At 34.6% G+C, this 6,257-nt stretch overlaps 1 pseudogene; it reads right to left on the bottom strand.

The window, feature by feature from the left end:
* Positions 1 to 4,002: 4,002 nt before the first annotated feature.
* On the bottom strand, positions 4,003 to 5,350 carry LOC106985943 (elongation factor 1-alpha 1-like; annotated as a pseudogene).
* Positions 5,351 to 6,257: the final 907 nt, after the last annotated feature.

Genomic DNA, 6,257 nt, shown 5'->3' with positions numbered 1-6,257 from the left:
ATAGTACACTTAAATAAGTGATAACTATTATCTTAATACTGGAGGCAAAATTTCAAACTTCAGAAGACATTTTTGCAATGGGAATATAGAAATCAAATCTCTGTGCAGAGATGTATTATAATGTATTAAGTCATAAAGTATGGATAAAAATAAAAGAACTAAAACTAAAGATTTAAGCCTTGAAAAGCCCTAAATATGGTGAAAAAAGGAAAACAACTAATCAAAGGAGTCATTGTAAAATTTAGAGAGCTAAAAAATTATCAAGGGTATTAAACAGAAGTTAAAGGAAGATATTCTTTCTTAAAAATTGTTTTAACTGTACTATAGTGAATTTATAATACTAAATTTGTTTCAGGTGTATAACATAGTGATTTAATTATATATTACAAAATATCATGATAAGTGTGGCACAATATTATTGACTATGCTTTAAGTTATAAAATAAATATGTGAAGAAGGTATTTTCAAGAATTAAGTAACTTGCAAGTTCAAATCTGGCCAAGAGTCACAAAAAATTAGGATGTTCTATTACTTAAAGCTTATTTTAATTTAAGTGATTTTCCTTTCCAATCCAAGAAATCACACTGAACCTTATTGTGACATAGAGTGCTTTCAGTGAAGATAGGTGAAAATAATTATTTGGTTCAAGATTATAGTTCTGTATGCTTAAATATAGAAAATAATTATCTATATGATATTTTTATCTGTTAAGTTTCTGCTTAATAACTGTCAGGCTTGAAATTTTCATATCATATGCTTATGCTATACTGCTTTCATTTACTAAAATCAAAGGGCTGTGGCATGCTTATTAAGAACAAAATGGTCTACTTATACATCTTTGGTTTTGGTACTCCAGAAACTCTTACCCAATTATAATTACTGGGGAATTTTTCCTCTCCAATGGGGACTAAGTTCTAATAATTTTTCCTATATAACATTCTCAAATGTCACTGGAATAAAAAAAATACAATCATATAGAATACAGAATATTCTATTAAATGTGTTGCCAGATGTAAGTACGCAAATTTAATTTTACCTAATGTATCATGCATGCTATCTTTTTAGAACAGTGGTTCTCAAACTCTAGAATGCAGTAAAATGACACAGAGGACTTGTTAAAACACGGATTGCTGGGTCTTGTTTCAGACTCTACCACCTCAGTACATATGAGGTGGGCCCAAGAAATTACATTTCTAGGAATTCCCTAAGTGATATAGGTGTTACAGGTGATGCTGGTGAGGGACTCATTGCTTTAGAATAATGACTTATACCTGTTTCTTTCTCAAGGTTCTAGAGTATGAGAGAACAATAAAATTAACATTTGCCTTTAGCAAAACATGTTGGAAGGTCCATCTTGAACAAAATATTGAGGCATTTCCTTGTCACATAATGGAAAACTTTAGCTGCAACCAGCCTTGCCAGCTGTTTAAAATAAATTCATTCAGCTGCCCATATTCATAGAAAGAAATCTTTCCTGGAACTATCATCACTAACAACACATGTAGAGAAAAATCACATTTGCCTAATTATATCAATTTTCTGGAATGAAGTAAAAGTCTCACAGAAGTAACAAATACCAGTTGTTCCAACTTAACAAAATATAAATTGCTTGTTTTTTAAAAACAAAAAGTATAACGGATTAAGTTTAGAGAATTCTATGGCATGTTAGTTTATTAAATATTTTTAAATTGCATTGTATTGCAATCATTAATGTGATCAGACTTTTAAAAACTAACGTGTTTCCAGCAATTTTGAAAACATAGTTTTATAAATATACTTAGTACACATTGACATTAACAATGAATGTATCTATATTTTTCTATCATGGCTATAAAACATGAAGGAAATATCTTGTCTTTAAATCCTTAAGTTCTTTTTTTTTTAATTTTTTTTAATGTTTATTTATTTTAGAGACAGTGAGACAGCACATGCAGGGAAGGGGCAGAGAGAGCCTGCGACAGAACCTGAAGCAGGCTACAGGCTCTGAGCTTTCATCAGAGACTGACGCAGGGCTCGAACCCACGAACCCTAACATCATGACCTGAGCTGAAGTCGGACACTCAACCGACTGAGCCACCCAGGCACCTCCTTAAGTTCTTTAAGCATTAGATGATACAAAAAATATTATGACCTTTGTAAGACATCAATATTTAGTAACAGTATACAGAATTTCAAGTATGTCTACATGTATATGCACAGTTCCAGAAAACACATGTAATGATTACAAAGTGATGAATATATATTATTCATCCATAGGGATGAATTAATTGCTATGAAATTTTAATGCACAATTCTACAATATGCTTTGAAAGACAAAATGACTGAAGAAAATAAGAACTGAGGAATTACTATGTAAGAACAGAGACCCTAATCATATGTGACAAAGTTCTTTGTAATTTTGTTTTATTATTTAATGTAATATTCTGTCAGAAATAGGATTACATATGTTCATATCAGCACATAAAATGGACTTTGGGCAATATCATTGATTTGAAATTCATCAGAAATGTGAATCATGAACTCCCAATTACTTTCCTCATAGCATAGCATAGCAACATTGTATATGATTTATAATCTTTATTACTATCTGTAGGAGGAGACACAATAGCCTGTGATGACATACTCTGTTCTCAGTATTGCTAGTGTCAGTGGTAGAGGTGCATTATGAGTATTTTTGAAAAATTGTACCTGAATTAAATATCTTTACATTATCTTAACTAATATTTCTCTTGATAATGGAAGGAAACATTTAAACAAATCTCTTCCTTAAGATAGTTGCACATTTATGTCTTCTCTTTATCAAAATTAATTAAGAAAGGATAAACTATAGTTTTATTGTCCTCTAAGATTATGGCTTACTAAGTAAAACAAAATCAAGTTATATAGATAAGTGTTACTAAACTTGATACTACCTATTCCATTTAAATAAAAAAATACAGAGAGAATTAATTATCTGCCCCTAGTATTATCACTTACTCTGTGTTTTGACCTGAGAAATGTTAAGCTTGTGTATTTTTTGCATGATAACCATCTTGACAAGTATCTGGACTTACTCTGTGAAGGAAAATGCAGCATTTAGGGTAGGTGATTTTTTGTCTTGTTTTCTAGATGGACAACAGAGAAGAAAAATAATACATATTGTATAGTTGTTATGTGGCAGGAATTCTACAATCTTTTCATTATGTGGCAGGAATTCTACAGTCTTTTAAAGAAGCCAAACATCCTTAATCTTACTATGTGTTGGCAAATACAATTCAGAGTTAGCATCTGGGGAATTGTGATTGACCATTGAGGAAATGAGATAGATTCACCTGCTTTATGCGTTTTCTTAGTCCTACAGCCAGCATCCCTTTTCTAAATAATGAAAGAGCCCTTTTTGACCAAATGTTTTCTAAAATATATTTATTTGTCATACAATATTTTGATAAAAATTTTAAAAGAAATAAACAAAAGACTTTTTGTCTATTCAAGATCCATTTGGGATAGATCCCAAATTTAAGGTTAATGATACAGAGTACTTTGCTTGACACACCAGTACCCTTCATTTTTAAGTTCATGCCTTAGAATCTCTGATCATCTATTTTTTTGTTTTTCAAAAAGGAAAAAACAACAACAAAAAAAGACCTCACCCCCCACATTGCTACTGTTAACTACATGTGTTTCTATGTAAAATTACCTTCAAGTGATATTTTTATTCTATTTTCTCGTTAAACTTTTATTTTAATGGGTCTAAAAATTCTGTGACAGATTTTTGGTCAAGTTGTTTCCATTAAAAAGTACTGATTTTAAAAACTAATGACTTAAAACTGCACACACACACACACACACACACACGCACAAATGGTCCATAAAACATTCTCCTCTTCTGGAGGCTTTACAATGAATTGTTATCATCAACCGGTCTTTCACTATTAAACTTAAAGGTCCAATTGACACAAATAGTTGTGAGACCTTTCCTCTACCACTGATTAAGACTGGGGTGGCAGGTCCTGGGAATGATGTTCATTTAGCCTTCTGAGCTTTCTGGAAGGACTTGGTGTCCCTACCAGCTCCGCTACCTTCTTGTCCACTGCTTTGATGACACCCACACCAATCTTCTGTCTCATGCCATGAACAGCAAAACAGCCTGGAGGAGGATAGTCAGAGAAGCTCTCAACACACATAGGCTTGTCAGGAACCATATCAATGATGGCAGAATCACCAGATTTCAAGAACTTGGGGCCATCTTCCAGCATTTTGCCAGAATGACAGTCTTCTCCTTTCTCTCAGTGAATCTGCAGGCAATGTGAGCTGTGTGACCAACCAGCACAGGTGCATATCCAGCACTGATTTGGCCTGGATGGTTCAGTATAATCACCTGAGTCATGAAGCCAGCTGCTTCCATTGGTGGGTCATTTTTGCTGTCACCAGCCACATCACCTTGGCAAACATCTTTGACAGATACGTTCTTGACATTGAAGCCAACATTGTCCCCCCAGGAAAAGGCTCACTCAAAGCTTCATGGTACATTTCAACAGACTTTACTTCAGTTGTAACACTGACTGGTGGAAAGGTGACCACCATACCAGGTTTAAGAACGCCAGTCTCTAAAAGGCCCACAGGGAGAGTACCAATACCACCAATTTTGTAGGCATCCTGGAGGAGCAGACACAAGGGCTTGTCAGATGGATGAGTTGGTGGCAGAATGCAATCCAGGTTCAAGCAGTGTGGTTCCATTGGCATTGCAGTCTTCACAGTTAACTTTCCATCCCTTGAACCAAGGTGTGTTTGCACTTGGCTCCAGCATGTTGTCACCATTGCAACCAGAGAATGGCACAAATGCTACCGTGTCAGGGTTGTAGCCGATTTTCTTGTTGTAGGTGCTACTTCCTTAACAATTTCCTCATATCTCTTCCGGCTGTAGGGCGGCTCAGTGGAATCTGTTTTGTTAACACCAACAATAAGTTGTTTTACACCCAGCGTGTAAGCCAGAAGGGCATGCCCACGGGTCTGCCCTTTATTGGAGAGCCTGCTTCAAATTCACCAACACCAGCAGCAACAATCAGGATGGCACAGTCAGCCTGAGATGTGCCTGTAATCATATTTTTGAAAAAGTCTCTGTGTCCTGGGGCATCAGTGATGGTCACATAATACTTACTGGTCTTGAATTTCCACAGGGAGATATAAATGGTGACATCGTGTTCACAATGTAACCTCCTTCTCAATTTTTTTGATAGTGTTTTTGTCAGTCCCACCACATTTGTAGATTAGATAACCAGTAGTGGAAGAGTTGCCTGAATCTATATGTCCAATGATGATGATATTCATATAAGTCTTTTCCTTTCCCATTATGGTTTAGGTTTAGCAGAGGTTTTCATAACACCTGTGTTGTGGCAGCAAGCCTGTTGCAAAAAAGCTCAAATAATATTTTTAAATTCTTTGATATCAATAGATTTTTTAATTAATTTTTAATGTTTATTTTTGAGAGAGAGAGAAACATGAGCACGAGTGGGGAAGGGGAAGAGAGAAAGGGAGACACAAAGTCAGAAGCAGGCTCCAGGCTCTGAGCAGTCATCACAGAGTCTGACGTGAAGCTTGAACGCCCGAACCTTGAGATCCTGATCTGAGCTGAAGTTGGATGCTTAACCACCTGAGCCACCGAGGCGACCCATCAATAGATTTTTTTAAGAAGATAATTTACTATTTAGAAATATCCTCAATTAGCAAAGTTCAGTGAATGATATAATGTTTCCAGTAGGTTTTCTTAGACATACACTCAAGAAGTGAGGGTATAATCCTAAAAAAAAATATTAACACACTGAAACCAAAAATAAACAAAAAAGAATTATACATCATGACCAAGTGGGATTTCTCCAAGGTATGTAAGACTGGTTCAACATATGAAAATTATTAAAATAATCCTCACATCAGCAGACTGAAATAGAAAAATCACATGACCATATCAGTAGATACAGAGAAAGCATTTGACAAAATACAACACCACTTCAGTATCAAAATTTTTGATAAACTAGGAAGAAAGGGGTAGTTCCTCAACTTGATAAAGAATATCTACAAAAAATTTACAAATAACATCATACTTAATGATAAGAAATATGAAGCTTTCCCACTGAGATCAGTTACAAAGCAAAGATGTCACCTCTCACCACTTCTTTTCAACATGTAGTAGAATTTCTAGCTAATGCAGTAAAGCAAGAAAAGGAAAGAAAAAGTATATGTATTGGGAAGGAAGATATAAAACTGTCTTCATTTACAGATGA

The sequence above is a fragment of the Acinonyx jubatus genome, chromosome A1 (assembly GCF_027475565.1).
Source record: "Acinonyx jubatus isolate Ajub_Pintada_27869175 chromosome A1, VMU_Ajub_asm_v1.0, whole genome shotgun sequence".
Classification (NCBI taxonomy): Eukaryota; Metazoa; Chordata; class Mammalia; order Carnivora; family Felidae; genus Acinonyx; species Acinonyx jubatus.
This window is presented reverse-complemented; position numbering and strand designations above follow the sequence as displayed.